Raw genomic sequence first — 17328 nt, forward strand, 5'->3', positions numbered from 1 at the left:
TTTTTTCAATTTAAGTCACAGAGGCTTTGGAAATAATGTATTTTTGGTCTATAAGAATGTCTATATATTTACCGTTTTTAAACTCATACTGCATTTAAAGGGCAATAACTCCACAATGCTATTGTCAATTTTAATAAAATTTGGTGTATATCTTCATGGCATCGCTATTAGGAAATGTCCCAAATTTGATGATGTTCAGATAATAGTTGGTGTTATAACAAAGAAAATATGAAACTCTAGTCAGTCACTGTATTGGCCCTCTTGACTTTTATTGATCGCTCTGATTAAGACTGATTGGTCTGTTACTGTTGTCATATCAGCCAATCAGATTTCAGGCAGGAATAAATGTGGACTTTGTGAAACTTAGTGTGCATTTTTCACTTTTAGTCTCAGAGGATTGGAAAACATTGCTTAAAGTAGCCACTAGGAAGGGAATTCCAATTTTGGTCTAAAATAATGTCTGTCATTTTACTGTTTAACTCAGAACATGCTACTTTAACGGTTATAATTCTAGAATGCTATGATAAATGTTAACAAAATTTGGCATATATTTGTATAGCATGACTGTGAGGAAATGTACCAAATCTGATGACGTCCAGATAATAGTTGGTGTTATAACAGAGAAAATATGAAACTTCAGTCAGTCACTTTATTGGCTCCCTTGACTTTATTATTCTAGTTAAGATTAATTGGACTTTACTCTTGTTATATAAGCCAATCAGATTTTAAGGCAAGATTAAATGTGGACTTTTGTAAAACTCATTTTTCCATTTTTTTTTCAATTCAAGTCACAGATGCTTTGTAAATATTGCATTTTTGTTCTATAAGAATGTCTCTATAGTCACCATTTTTAAACTCACTGTTTAATTTAAGGGCAATAACTCTGGAATGCTATTGTCAATTCGAACAACATTTGGTGTATATCTGTATAGCATCACTATGAGGAAATGTACCAATTTTGATGATGGTCTGATAATAGCTGGTGTTATAACAGATAAAATATTATAGCTCTGTCTGTCACTTTATTGTCCCTCTTCACTTTATTGATCTTTCTGGTGGAGACTGATTGGTCTGTTACTCTTTTCATATCAGCCAATTAGATTTCAGCCAAGAATAAATGTGGACTTTGAAAATGACTAGTCATTTTTCAATTTAAGTCCCAGAGGATTGGAAAATGTTGCTTAAATTAGCCACTAGAAGGGGAATTACATTTTTGGTCTAATCGAATATCTGTAGTTTTACTGTTAAACTCAGAACATGCTATTGTAGGGGCAATAACTCTAGAGTGCTATTGTCAATTTTAACAAAATTTGGTGTATATCTGTATAGCATCACTATAAGGACATGTACCAAATTTGATGATGTTCAGATAATAGATGGTCTTAAAACAGATAAAATATTAAACTTCAGTCACTCACTTTATTGGCCCTCGTGACTTTATTGATCACTCTGGTTGAGATTGATTGGTTCACTTTTGTCATATCAGCCAATCAGATTTCAGGCCAGGTTAAATGTGGACTTTCTGAAACTTGTTTCTGAAAGTTGCTGTGTTGGGAGAAGCCTTTTTTAGTATATAAAAACATACTTGTGTCTTACATGTAGATGAAATGAGTTTTTTTTTTTTTTTTTTTTTTTGCTTAAGCCTCTTCCATTTATTATGCAATATAGTCCACGCTTTGTCATATACTTTTAGAATCATTGCACTGGAAGATTTGCTGGTTCCGCTGATGGTTTTCATCAAGGAGGGTCATCACTTTTTTCTTATACATTTAAAAATGTTCGGAGCTCATCATCAACCCAAACATAACTGTCACTTTCTGCTATTTTTATTATCTGTTGATGCGAAATCACATGTTTTTTTTTTTTTATGCGCATTCTGGAACTTATTCGATAAATGCGTTTCCACTGTAGTTTATGTGCATGTTTTCTTATCGGATAAAATCTATCCTACTCAGTTATCAATTTTTCAAAATGTATGTGCATCTTGGTGTTTCCATCCAGGGTTTATTCATTCATTCATTTTCTTGTCGTCTTAGTCCCTTTATTAAAAAGGCGTCGCCATAGTTGAATAAACCGCCAACATATCCGGCATGTTTTTACGCATCAGATGCCCTTTCAAACCCATCTCTGGGAAACATCCACACACACTCCTTCACACACACTCATACACTAGGGAATATTTTAGCCTACCCAATTCACCTGTACTGCATGTCTTTGGACTGTGGTGGAAACCGGAGCACCCAGAGGAAACTCAAACGAATGCAGGGAGAACATGCAAACTCCACAGAGAAACGCCAACTGAGTTGAGGCTCGAACCAGCGACCCTTTTGCTGTGTGGCTTCTGCACCTTCTGCACCACTGCGTTGCCCTCCATCCAGGGTTTTTATGCAATATTTTATCTTTGCCATTCCAGATGACTTTATTAATAAGTGATTTGAGTCGTTGCAGAGATGTATAGATGCAGTCCTTCAAGCTCATGGGAGTCATACACAATATTCATTCTTACTTCTCACAACAAGTGATCAACAAGAAGTCAAGTTGTTCCAAAAACTTGGATAAGCGACAAGACTTTTGTCAAGTAGTGTAGGTGAATGGAAACGCAGGTAGTGATAAACTTAAGAATTTATAATCTAAATTGATAATACGTGCTTGGAACTAGATTTTTGTTTTTGCAGCACATTATTTGATAGCATAGCCTTTTTTTTTTGTTCGTTCTGCCGTTTTTATCTTTTATTATTGGATCTGTGTTCTCATATGTAAATGAGCGTACCAAACCCAAGTATCCATCCACAGCGAACAGTCTTTTCTACAGGCTTCAGCACTGATGTAGTGGAACTGAGCGCCGACTATCAACAGTCTCTTATCGTCCTCTTTAGAAGTGAAGTGAGTGTCTCACCGCGGCTCTGCGCTGTAGTGGATATCAAATGAATGATCTGAGAATACCAGCATGTTCATTTTCATACAGCTCAGCAGATTCTTACATTCATTCTCTGTGCGCTCAATAGACCGCATTATCTCTCCGAACTCCCTCTCCAGTTTCAATGGCTCTCCACATTCATTTTTGACCTCTGGAATGTAAATGATATAGACAATAGCCCTATTCGGATGGGACTAGTTTTCCTAATGACATTTGGGTTACAATTCTTTTCAGCCAAGGTCTGTCATTTCATGTGTGGATTCAGACGGGACTAACATTTGTTTTTTGGTTTATTTTAGGTTCAGTCTGTTTATTAACAGTTTTGTTTTTCGTTTATTTCTGGTTGTGAATTGCATTATGGGACATTGATCTCTGCTCTGTCGATTTTTTTTTTCTTTTTTTCTTTATTTATAGAAGTTTTTTAAAAAACATAACACCAAATAGTGTACATCATGTATATATGTTAACAAATGTATGTCAATGTTATTACCTTATACTAACTAGAACATCCACCAAAACACTAGCAAACAATACAGCAATTATACAGCACCATAAAGAAATCTCAGCCAGACTGATGGAATAAGAAGCAAAATAGAATAACATGTAAAAAGGAAGTGGAGAGAAGAAAAAAAATATATTACCAGAAATAATTATTACAGACACATTATTAACCTAGTCATCTAAGGAAGAGGCCCCATATTTTGTCATACAACTTCTGTTTGCCAAATCTAGAGAAACGTAACCTTTTCAACTTGAGGGCAGAAACCATTTCAGCTCACCATTTAAAAAAAAAAATAAAAATTGTGGATTCCTCCTCCATTAGAATAACTCTCTTGGTCAGCACCATGCCAAAAATAAGGGAGAGTTGTTAATGTTTAGGCCAAATTAGAGACTGGTCTGACCATTCAAACAATGCTATTTCCACTTCAGTTTTAATGTTCATTTCAAAAGCCTGGGAGTAAAGTCTGAGATACTTTTCCAAAATTCAGATATTTCTGGACAGGACCACAATATATAACCATAGGTCCCGACTGCGCCTTTGCATTTTTCACACAGAGGAGAAATAGAAGGATACAGCTTATTAAGTTTGGCTTTAGTATAGTGCAATCTATGCATCACTTTAAATTGTATGAGCTGTAGTCTTACATTTATAGAACAAGAATGAATACGATTCAATCCCTCCTCCCAAGGGGAGGATGAAATGTCAATTCCTAATTCCCTCTCCCAAGAATCTTTAAGTGGGCCTCCCAGCAAGAAGGTCGGTGGGACGCAGGTTCGAACCTCAGCTCAGTTGGCGTTTCTGTGTGGAGTTTGCATGTTCTCCCTGCGTTCGCATGGGTTTCCTCCGGGTGCTCCGGTTTCCCCCACAGTCCAAAGACATGTGGTACAGGTGAATTGGGTGAGCTAAATTGTCCGTAGTGTGTGTGTGTGTGTGTGTGTGTGTGTGTGTGTGTGTGTGTGGATGTCTCTCAGAGATGAGTTGCGTCTGGAAGGGGATCTGTTGCGTAAAAACTTGCTGGATAAGTTGGTGGTTCATTCCGCTGTGGCGACCCCGGATTAATAAAGGGACTAAGCCGACAAGAAAATGAGTGAATGACTGAAGAATCTTTAAGGTGGGCTGTAGAGACCGAAACGTGAGAAGCGAACAGATCTTTAAATTTTGGTTCTCCATTGGGCACTGCCTAAAAAGCTTGTACAAATCATGATCAAGAGAGACTTCCTCGCACTGAGGAAAATTGTGTTTGATAAAATGTCGCACCTGTAAATAATGAAAAAAATGTGATGGTGAGAGTCCAAAAGTGATATAAAAGTATTCAAATGAGGCCATTTTATCATCTACATAAAAATTCTTCACTGAACGCAGTCCTTTACTCCAGAAAGTAAAGATCTTATTAAGTTGTCCGGGCACAAAATCATGATTTTTGTAGTTTTTTTTTTATTATTTTTTTTATGTTAAAAATTCAACTCAAGTTTGGTTGTAGTGTATTAGTGTGAATGTGATGTTTCTTAGGACTGGGTTGCATCTGGTTTACCAGATGTATTCCACTGTGTAAAACATATACTGGAATAGTTGGCGGTTCATTCCACTGTGGCAATTTGTTGTTGCAGCCCTAATCAGGTTAATTTAATTCAAGTTTAAAAAAATGTTTTTACAGTGCAGTAGCTTTACTTTCAATTAACTATGATTGACTTTCTTATTTCTGAATAAGAACTAGTTCTAGTTCTCTAGCAAAGAAGAGAGAATTACTTAGAAAAATAATAATAATAGCACAAGCTCAAAATAGTGGAAGTCAAAAAAATATACTCTCTCTGTTTTTTAATGCCACCATTTTCATTTATTTCCCTGCTTATTTGCGCAGGACGCAGAAAGATGAGCGAAAAAAGGCAACAGTCTGAGGCGGCGAGAGAAAGCAAAACACTGAGATGTTTGACACCTGGTGCTTCTTGGAGGAGAAAACAATGCTAAATAGAGTCCAATTACAGGTGACAGGCACATCCATAAGGGGTTGATGGGTAGCACAGCTGCAGAAACACACCAGCCGGACCGCATGATTGGCTCTCGTCTGCATTACACGCAGATCACATACTTTCCTCACACACCTCCCGATTAATGTTGTGTGTCTGGACGCAAATTGAAAGTAAATGTGCTGAGATGTGGTTAGGCCTGGGCCGGTTTAAGCTTCTGATGGTATAACCTTGGATATAAATATCACGGTTTCACGCAGGGGCGGACTGACCATCTGGCAATTCTGGCAAATGCCAGAAGGGCCGGACCATTCTTTAAATGTGGGCCGGTCAGCTATTTTTTTTTATTTATTTTTTTTGTTATATGTATTGTTTTACATGCAGGCAGCTTTTATCTCTTTCAAGATATGAGTATTATGATTATGATGATGATGATGATGATGATAATGATGATACTAGTAATAATAATAATAAATGTTAAGCATTGACCCAATCGACAATGATCGGCTGGTTTCTAGATGGGCTGACCCAATTAGAGGTTACGCAGACATAATCAAAATCTGGCAAGAATGTCAAATAAACAGTAAGTGCAACACAAGCTAATTGTCAGAGATGGACCATAAAAAAAGAAAAGGTGGTGCCGAAAAGCTCAGACAAAGCAAAAAAAAAATGTCTTTAAAATCAGACGCTGCCAAATGCATAAAATTAACTGAAATAGTGTCGAAATGGCACAGCGCAGGGGTGCAAGAAGGTCGTTTTTTTGAGCCTCGGCTGAGTTGGTTTGGTGTTTCTGTGTGGAGTTTGCATGTTCTCATGGGTTTCCTCCTGGTTTCCCTGACAAGTCCAAACACATGTGCTATAGGTGAATTAGGTAGGCTTAATTGTCCGTAGTGCATGTAGATGTGTGTGTGTGTGTGTGTGTGTGTGTGTGTGTGTGTGTGTGTGTGTGTGTGTGTGTGTGTGTGGGAGGGGGGGGGTTTCCCAGTGGGTTGCAGCTTAGAGGGCATCTGTTGCGTAAAACATATGCTGGATAAGTTGGCGGTTCATTCCGCTGTGGCGATCCCAGATTAATAAAGGGACTAAGCCGACAAGAAAATGAATGAATGAAATGATTGCATGTATAAATTTGTTATAAATGAGTTGTTTTTGTTCCAGTCACATACATTAAATGTTTAAATATCTATGAAATATGGTAGTGCTTATATTATTTTACCATCTGTACACTAATATAAGTAGTAAATGTGCGTGTCTGTGTATCAGGCTGTGTCGATGTGGTAATGTGGCTACAGTACCAGGGCTGATTTTTGGTCCCAGTCCACCCCTGGTTTCACGGTATTGTGATTAATGGTCTAAAATAAGCTCTTTTTAAATGGGTAAAAAACATCAACAGATTATATATTTTATTTTAAAGGTGCTGTATGTGAGTTTTTGACTCTTCTCAAGCATGAAAAACACCATAACATGGTTGCAGATATGTAAGAAACATGCTAAATGAACATTCTTGGGTAACACTTTATAATAACTACACACTGTAAATCATTTATTAAGCATTAGCATATAGTGAATTCATTATCTGTTAAGCATTAACTCTACATTAATAAGCGTTAGTAAGCAGTTTTTAACTGCAGCTACAAATGCTCTATTCGTGACTTATAACCACATTTAAAATGTGCTTAATAATTGTATTTTCATACTTAGTTAATGATTAATTTTTCATTACTAAATTAAGTATTGCATTATTTACAAACCAGTTGTATTTAAGAGTAGTTGAGGGTTTTTAGGATCATTCAGAATGAGTAAGTAAATGATTAATAAACTATTGAAATCAACATTTATATGTCTTATTATTCAGGCATATACTAATAGTCAACTAATATGTTAATAAATGCTTTATTAACTCAACTTCATCTAGTTTTGTGACCTAAAGTGAGGACTATTTATGCTTTAAAAATCCTTTATAAAAGACAAAGAAGCGTTAATGAAAGTTCTCAGAAAAGGTGTCTGATTCAGTGGTAAAGTTGCAGGTGAATCGGTTCTGCCTCATATGTATGTGGAGTGTGTGTGCATTTATCATTCTGGTCACTGACCGCACTGACCTGAGCACACAAACACTCATACGTCTGTTCATTTATCTAAAGGACAGCGCCGTCAGTGAGACGAGACGACCAACAGACGACACACACACACACTGAGAAATAAATGACCAAGGGTTTGCTGGGAAGAAAGTTTTGGAAGCCTATTTTGGAATACAAAGGAAAGAAGTTGGCTTGTATATGTGGCTCAGTGGTCGTCTTACAGCAAGAAGGTCGCGGGTTCAAGTCCCAGCTAGGTCAGTTGGCATTTCTATGTGAAGTTTGCATGCTCTCCTCGTGTTGGTGTGAGTTTCCTCCAGGAGCTCCGGCTTCCCCCACAGTCCAAACTCATGCGCTATAGGGGAATTGATGAAACTAAATTGGCCGTAGTGTATGAGTGAGTGTGTGTGAGTGCGAGCTTGTTTGGGTGTTTCCCAGTACTGGGTTGTGGCTCAAAAGGGCATCCGCTGCATAAAACATATGCTGGAGTAGTTGGCGGTTCATTCCGCGGTGGCGACCCCTGATAAATAAGGGACTAAGCTGAAGGAAAATGAAGGAATGAATAATGTTTGATTATATATGAGGGCCTTATATACTTGCAAAATAAAAGAAAGCTTTGCAAACAAAAAATGAAGTATTGAGCAACAAAATGCAAATCTCCAAAAATCGCAAAGAAAAAAAAATGTAAGAAATAAAAATGAAATTTACAAACAAAAAAAGAACTCCAAAAAAAAAAAAGTCAAGCTGTGCAAATAATATATATAAATATATTTGCAATAAAAAAAACTTGATAAATTTGCAAAACATTATTATAGCATTACCTTTAAATTGCCTTTACAAAACAGAATGTCACAAGGGAACTTGGGTGTTTACAGCAGGTCCAGACCTATTGGGTTGTCATAGATATATATATATATATATATATATATATATATATATATATATATATATATATATATATATATATATATAGATATATATATATAGATATATATATATATATATATATATATATATATATATATATATATATATATATACATTAGATGTCACCTACACTGCTGTTGTCTATTAGAAGCAATGCGTCAACAGAGCCGCCATTTTAGTACAGGGTAGTGCTTCTTTAAAATGAATTCGGGACCAAGGTGCGGTGGAGACCTGTAGCCATCCAGAGCCAAAAAAATACATATACACTTGGGATGTAACGGTATTGTAAATACCGTCATACCGCAATATTAATTTTTTCCGATATTACCGTAGTCGCATGATTTGATAAAGCTATAGGTCTTCTGAGAAAATTTGCTCAGGCGAATGAAGCGAACGGGAGGTAGCGGAAACTACAATTCCCATCAGCATAGGAGTGGCCATCATCCTTTGCGGGTGTTGTCGCCGCGCGCGTACTGAATAGCGGTGTTGTCGTGCGCCTTCTGATCAGCTGTGTTGTCGCGCGTGTACTGAATAGCGGTGTTGTCGCGCATGTTCTGATCAGCTGTGTTGTCGCGTGTGTACTGTAAAGCAGGTAGGGGGTGTTGAGCGCGCATACTCAAGAGCGGTGTTGTCGCGCGCCTACTGAAGGGCGGGACGGAGGGTGTGTCGCGTCGTGGGGGCACTTATGATCATTTTTGAAGGGCACTTCCAAGAGACTATCCAAGACTAAAAAGGGCATGTGCACGGCACAGGTTGAGCCCTATGTGTGCACGTGCCTGCAAGTTGGGGAATAGGACTAATAACAGTCATGGGGACTGCAGAAACACAGCACACTGTTCAGATTGATGCAGACATGAGATCTCTATCTCACTCATGGCTTGTCCTCTCAAGTGGGGGAAAGACAATGCACAACGTTACCCACTGCTGTCAACCTGGGCCAAGTCATATCTCTCTTGTCCCAGAAACCTCAGTCCCAAATAAGAGGGTTATTTTCTGTTGCAGGGGACATTGTAAATACCCAGAGATCCCAGCTTTTACCAGATTATAGTTATATGATAATTTTTCTTTAAACCCATCTCTATCTGAGTGAGTGAGTGATTAAATGTTGAATGTGATGAAGTTTCAACAACACTGAATTGAAACTTTATTTTTTTACATGGTTTAATATTTTTTTGTTATTAAAATTGAAGTTCCTGTTTCAAAGCTTACAGATAGATGGCTAATTTGTATGTCATTGACACTTTTGGCACTTTTTTGGGGTCTTTTCATTAGTTTTGTTTGGTAATTTAGACCAGGGTTTTTCAAAGTCTAAGAAAGAGGGCCTCCCTTTTGACACAACTTATCCATTGGCACCCCCCTCCTCCCAAACACGCACGCACACATACACACACACACACATATATATATATATATATATACAGTATATATAAAAACACAGGCAGATGTCAGACTGTTAACTCACTTTTATCATCATTTGCATGAAAGTGCCATTATTTACAGAGTAATAACAAGTATTTTAATACTTTATTATAATCCTATAATATATTTTAATCCTAGTTTTTAAAACTAGGATGATGGTTCAATATGAATAGAACAGATCCAAGAACAGTCCATCCCAGTCAAAACAGTCAAAGTTTAGCGGGTCTCATGCTGTCATTAGCCAAAATATCTTGATAAACCACACATAAAGGTCGTGATTCATCAGCTGGTCCTGTCCACGTAAATCCTAAACTCAAATACTGATCATCATATCGTCGTCTTTTGGGTTTAAGCCCTGAACTTGAAGGCTTTGAATCGGGGGGGGGTCTCAGAAACCGATCCATTGTATTAGCAGGCATATACCTGTATTGGCGGGCAGGGCCGGAGTGGGACTCTTTTTCAGCCCTGGAGTTTCAAGCCTCAGACCGGCCCACCTCAGTTCACCACTGACTATATTAAAATAAGGTTACTTCCAATTCAGTTTCTAATTACACTATCACGTCTTTTTTTTTTTTTTGAGAAAACAGCTCTTTTAGAACTTTAAATGTTCAACAACCCTTACAGTATTATGTCTTAACAATAAAATGAAAAAAAAATTGTTACTCAGACAAGGACCGAACCCAGGTTAGCCGCGTCATTATCTAATCGTACTAACCACTGTACCACAACAGCTGTAAGGTGAATGGTGACTTATCTAGTTATATCATCATTAACCTGCATCCTGCTCACGAGGCTACGAGAAAATAGATAAAAAGAGCAGAGCTGCGGTAAAATAATGAATAAGAAGGCTGTGGTCAAGTAAATAAATAAATTATTTTTAAAAAGTGTGACTGCTGAGAGCAACAGATTCTGGAGCTAGGGACACCGGCCCTAGCGGTCAAAAAACAGACCGGCCCACCGGGAATTCTCCCGGTCCTCCCGATTAGCCAATCCGGGCCTGTTGGCGGGCCAAACAGAAGCGAATTCACAGCTGTGGCCTTCTGGGTAAAAAAGGTTTTCTTATTTTTGACGTATTATTTTTTTTAGCTTTGTTTAATTAAAACGTTTAAATATAATAAAACATACATATAATAACTAAACTTAATAATTATATTTTTATTATTTAATTTTTTTTCCCGCGCCTCCCCTGACGTGCTCTGGCGCCCCCCAGGGGAGGCGCACCTCACACTTTGAAAACCCCTGATCTAGACAATAGGCTGTTGACAGAGTAACGTTAACGTTCTTTTATAAAGGTTAAAACGATGCTTGTGCAGTTGTGTTGATTAGTATGCACTTATGGGAGTTATTTGGTACGTCTACATTACTGTCTTTTGCAGACAGCAAGATATATGCTATAGGCTAGTTAACCTTAGCATAGCGTCCCGTCATTTATTAACTTGAAACTCCTCAAATACATTTGGGCACAGAAATAGAAAAGAGTGAGACTATTGCTGAGCCCTTTCTTGGTCCTCCACCAGTCAAAAAAAAATAATTTGTTCAAGTTCATTTTACAGTCAGTGGTGCTGCAGATAAAGTGATACTGTATAATGTGTGCAAAAGTGAAATCAGCCGAGGCAGAGATATCAAACGTCTGTCAACATCTTCTATGCATATTCATTCATTCATTTTCTTTTTGGCTTAGTCCCTTTATTAATCTGGGATTGCCACAGTGGAATGAACCACCAATTTATCCAGCATATGTTTTACGCAGTGGATGCCCTTCCAGCTGCTACCCAGCACTTGGAAACATCCATACACTCTCTTTCACACACATACAATAGGGACAATTTAGCTTACCCAATTCACCTGTATTGCATGTGTTTGGACTGTGGGGGAAACCGGAGCACCCGGAGGAAACCCACGCCAACATGGGGAGAACATGCAAACTCCACATAGAGATGCCAACTAACTCAGCTAAGACTCGAACCAGGAACTTTCTTGCTGTGAGGCGACATAGTTACTCACTATGCCACCACGCAACCCTCTATGTAATGTATTATCACATGCACTTAAAGCATCCTCTCCTGATACTGTCTGTGAACCCCCACAAGCATCAATCCCCTCATCAACACAGCCACATTCTGCCCCGGCCAGTCAGTTTACTTTACTTTTGTTCTGCCAGATCTCCCAGGCAGGGTTTTATTTAGATTTATTTAGCTAATTTCAGTTTTTGGAATTCTGTGCATTGGAAAGAAGTTCTTTCAGAAGAAGAACAGTTCTTTGAAGTATTATTTGTTTTTATTCTGTCTATTCAGTTTCCTTCAACAAGAACGGTGGTGGTGGGGTTCATAATATTCACAATGGTATTTTAGTTATTGGTTAACCATGGATGAGATAATGTTCAAAAACATGTTCAAAAACATTAACCAATATTGCATATCCATAATTATTATAATGGGTATAATTAAACAATACTTCAATAACGTAATTAGAATTGTAATAGAAAAAATATATGTTTTGCGCCATTTTGAATTTTACTCGAATACAAATACAAATACTTTTCCCCCCTCAACAAATACAAATACAGATACAAATACCGGCAGCTCCGCACATCCCTAATATATATATATATATATATATATATATATATATATATATATATATATATATATATATATATATATATATAGTTGAAGTCAGAATTTTGAACCCATATTAATTATTTGCCCCAGATAAACCCCCCCCCCCCCCCGCCCCCCACATTTTTTTCCCCACAGAAAAGATTTTGTCAGCACATTTCTAATCATAATAGTTTTAATAACTCATTTCTAATAACTGATTTATTTTATCTTTGCCATGAGGACAGTAAATAATATTTGACTAGATTTTTTTCAAGACACTTGAAGTGACATTTAAAGGCTTAATAGGGTTAATTAGGTAAACTAGGCAGGTTAGGGTAATTAGGCAAGTTATTGTATAACCATGGTTTGTTTTGTAGAATATCGAAAAATATATAGCTTAAAGGGGCTAATAACTTTAAACTTAAAATGTTTTTTTTATTATTATTAAAAACTGCTTTTATTCTAGCTGAAATAAAAATAATGAGACTTTCTCCAGAAGAAAAAATATTATCAGACATACTGTGAAAATGTGCTTGCTCCGTTAAACATAGTTTGGGAAATATCAAAAAAAAAAAAAAGAGAAAAAAAGATTTAAAGGGGGGCTAATAATTGTAATAAAATAATAATAATAAAATAATACAAATATTATTTTAATACATATTTATCTGTTGAATTTGTTTTGTTCAAATGCACTAAAATATATGACCTATATGAACTGAGAAATACATAAACATATTTATTTTCAAAATGAGGTGCACTCCTGCTGAGCACTGTATATGTATGTATGTGTGTGTTTTTAAGACCAATTATTTCTTAGTTACAATAGTTATGGGGCTAAGCCGAATGAATGAATGTATTAATAATCTATTCAGTATACAAGCTTTTATTGGTTGGTCTTTTTTGAAGCATTATGGCAAAAAAGAGAAGTGCATTGCAAGTGTGTCTCTGTGCATGCGTGTATGTAATCAGACTGTAAATATTTGTTAGTGAGCTGTATTGGGCTTGTTGTTGCCCTGAGGTGTGTGTTCATCTGTCAGAGCTGTCAGTCTGTCTGTCTCTCAGTGGGAGAATCACTGCGAGTCTGCGTATTGGTGACTCAGAGATCAGCAGTATGTGGGACGCACCTGAGCAACACACACACACACACATGCAGGCACGCATATATACACACATACACTATGCGCACAAACAGGTTCCTTTTTGTAAATTGTGGGGACAAAATATGTGTATTTCATGAGGAACACATTCAAGTTTGTTGTAATACAAGTCAAAGTACATTTAGAAATCACTTTTTTCTTTTATTTGCATTTTCCACACTCTCCCTACTTTTACTTATTTGGGGTTGAATGATATGTTTTCATGTATTTATTGAACACAGCCTGTAAATATTCCCAGTTCTGGGTGGAAAAAGTATGCAAAGCTTTTAGTTTAGCAACTGGTTAACCAATAACCTCGACCAAACATTTCCTCCAGGTGCAAATCAGACCTGCACAACGGTCCATTGGGATTTTGTGTCATTCCATTTTGAAATCCCAATGTTCTTGGGATGTCTGATGTAAATCTCTTTTTAGGTCATGCCACAGTGTCTCAATCGGGTTGAGGTCAGGACTCTGGCAGGGCCACTGCAGAAAGTGTATTTTCAGTTCAGGCTCATTGTGGACATGTTCCCCTGTCTACATTTCTGGAGAGCGCGAATTATGTAGCCAGAGATATGTCAGGCTGCATTTTGTCTTTTAAATGAATGCTGCTTCATTTAAATCTGAGAAACTGGCTTATTGTTGTAAGCAATTTATTTGAGCAATTTTCAAAATGCCCTACTTTTAATCTACAATGTGAAGCTGTTGCATTTTCAGGTGTTTGTTACCCATTAAATATGTTTATTGTTCTTTAAGTTGTTCTGTAGGCAGTTTTTTTTCTAAGCATATGTAACCCCGCCGGTCCTACGCCACCCAACCCTCTCCGAGCTGGTTTCGAACCGGCGACCTTTCGCTTGGGAGTCGGTTGCTCTAACAAGGAGGCTAAAGACCATGGAGTGAGGTTTACCTGCACAGCACTATCATACCAAAACTGTGACCCTATATATATACTTCAGTGTTTGGTGATTTTAGTGTTTAGCTTCTTCCAGTCCATCATTACAGCAGCAGTAGTATGGAGCCAGATCAGTGTAAAAAATAATACATTCGCTAAATAAAATCTGTAAATACAAAACACGATTCATAATTATGCAAATCCAATACATAAATTCAAAACACGATCCAAAATTACACAAATTAAATTTGTAAATTAAAAACATGATTTATAAATATAAAATTCCGATTCGTAAATTAAAAAAAACGATTCATAAATCCACAAATCCAATTCGTAAATCAAAAACACGATTCATAAATGCACAAATCCAATTTGTAAATTAAAAACACGATTCATAAATGCACAAATCCAATTCGTAAATTAAAAACACGATTCATAAAAATAAAAATCCAATTCGTAAATTAAAAACAAGATTCATAAATGCACAAATCCAATTCGTGAATTAAAAACAAGATTCTTAAATGCACAAATCCAATTCGTAAATTAAAAACACGATTCGTAAATGCACAAATCCAATTCGTAAATTAAAAACACGATTCATAAAAATAAAAATCCAATTCGTAAATTCAAAAAACAATTCATAAATATAAAAATCCAATGTGGAAATTAAAAATATGATTCATGAACATAAAAATTCAACTCGTAAATCGCAAACACGATTAAAAAATATGTACATTTAATTCGTAAATTGAAAACCTAATTCAAAAATACACAAATCCAATTGGTTTGCCAAAAATATTTATGATTTTTACTTGTGAATTCACAAATTTTGTGTTTACAAATTTTCTAATTGGATTTTGTAAATGTAAACTGTGCTGTGCATGTATGAATTTTATTTTGTAAATCTATTATTTATGAGACTCATCTGGCTCCACACATGTTGGCTGTGCCCACAAGTTAGTTAGATCTTAAGAAATATTATGTATTGCCTTTTTTGTGGCAATGAAAACATGCCTAGTTTGGTGTTTGATGATTTTAATGTTCAGCTTCCTTTAGTCCATCATCACAGCAGCAATGGTGGTCATGTGCGAGCGTGTGTGTGTGTGTAGATGTGCATGTCTGGGCAGGTGCAGCTGATTCTCTGGCTGCTGCAGTGTCTCGTTGTCATTCTGCTGCATCTCTCTCTCTCTCTCTCTCTCTCTCTCTCTCTCTTTCTCTTTCTCTTTTACTGTTTTGTCATAGAAAATCCTTAAATCACTTAATAACACTTTAGTTTTCGATTTTAATCAGTCTGTAACTTCCATCCATCTATTAAAGTATTTTAAATGCTTCATTCATTCATTTTCTTGTCGGCTTAGTCCCTTTATTAATCCGGGGTCGCCACAGCGGAATGAACCGCCAACTTATCCAGCAAGTTTTTACACAGCGGATGCCCTTCCAGCCGCAACCCATCTCTGGGAAACATCCACACACACACACATCCACACACACACTCATACACTACGGACAATTTAGCCAACTCAATTCACCTGTACCGCATGTCTTTGGACTGTGGGAGAAACCGGAGCACCCGGAGGAAACCCACGCGATCGCAGGGAGAACATGCAAACTCCACACAGAAACGCCAACTAAGCCAAGGTTCGAACCAGCGACCTTCTTGCTGTGAGGCGACAGCACTACCTACTGCGCCACTGCCTCGCCCCATTTTAAATGCTTAAGAAATAAAAAATTGAGTTCAATTCAATAATTGCTGAAACATTGTAATTCGATTACACTACTAATTACTTAATATTACATTACCAGTTACTTGTAAAAAGTAATCAGATATTATCAAAAAGGGCCTGTTCACACATGCAGACCTTTCCGGAAAATTGCCGGTACACTGAAAAAAAAAATTATTCAAAGATGACTCCTTGGATTTACAAAATTTTTTTTTTACGTTAAGTGGTTGTAAACAATTTATTTGTGTTGAATTTAAACAAACAAATTAAGTTGAACGTTATTAAACTTAATTTGTTTAAATTCAACACAAATAAATAGTTTACAACAGTTCTGCATGCAACACTTTTTTTTCAGTGTAATTCTTCGGAAAGGTCTGTATTTGTGAAATGGGCTATAGACTGCATTACACAGCAAGATTTTAGGTATCACGCTCAACAGAATCAAAGTAATGTCTGTATATCCACTTGAAGAAGCAAACATTCTCATCAGCAACCATTTCAGCTCGTGTTCTCCAGCTATTTAGAAACACACGCTCATTAACTGATGTTGCAGCGGAAAACGTGATTTAAAAGCTTTTTTTTTCTTCTTAAAACTATATATGTAGCGAAAGTAACGCAATTACACTGACTTTACACACATTTAAAATGCAATTCATTACATTACTGTGTTCCCCAAAATGTAATTAGAAGACAGTACTGTAATTAGAGAATAGGGCTGTGCAAATAATCGCAATCACAAAAAAATCGCAACTTAAGCACACGCAATTTCAACCCAGGCTCATTGTGGAAACGTAGTCCCGCAGACGTTTCTGGAGACCGCAGAATACGTCCCGTACGGCTGCAGTTTTTGTTTTGTTTTTGCGTTTTTGTTCTGCAGCTTTTGTTTTGTTTTTGCGTTTTTGTTCGCACCCGCGCTGTTCTCATGTGAACCCACCAGAGGCCGCTGTCCGACTGACCGGATGATTGACTGCGCGACCGGCCAATCGGCCGAACCGGCCTCCTCCTTCCCTGAACCCAACCAATTTTACCGATCGACCCACCCGCCCGCCCGCTCGCTTCCCTAAACCCGATCAACAGTTTACAAAAGCCATCCAAAAAAATAAAAGCCACGATTTTTTTTTTTCTACTGCGTTTTCGGATTTCACCGCATTCTCACCCTGTTACGAAACTTGTTCACT

General features: G+C 37.0%; 1 protein-coding gene across 9 annotated transcripts in view; it reads left to right on the top strand.

Moving 5' to 3' along the window:
- fut8b (fucosyltransferase 8b (alpha (1,6) fucosyltransferase)) overlaps window positions 1-17328 on the top strand; it is a 220489-nt gene that overhangs the window by 58232 nt on the left and 144929 nt on the right. For 4 of the 9 annotated variants that reach the window (XM_087298833.1, XM_087298838.1, XM_087298841.1 and 1 more), the window contains exon 2: window positions 5278-5401. The exons of the other annotated variants lie outside the window; for them this stretch is intronic. The gene's annotated coding sequence lies outside the window, so the exon portion shown is untranslated. The remainder of the gene's footprint in view (window positions 1-5277; window positions 5402-17328) is intronic. 9 annotated transcript variants of the gene reach the window in all.

The sequence above is a fragment of the Danio rerio genome, chromosome 20, assembly GCF_052040795.2.
Source record: "Danio rerio strain M-AB ecotype USA chromosome 20, GRCz13ab, whole genome shotgun sequence".
NCBI classification, from domain to species: domain Eukaryota; kingdom Metazoa; phylum Chordata; class Actinopteri; order Cypriniformes; family Danionidae; genus Danio; species Danio rerio.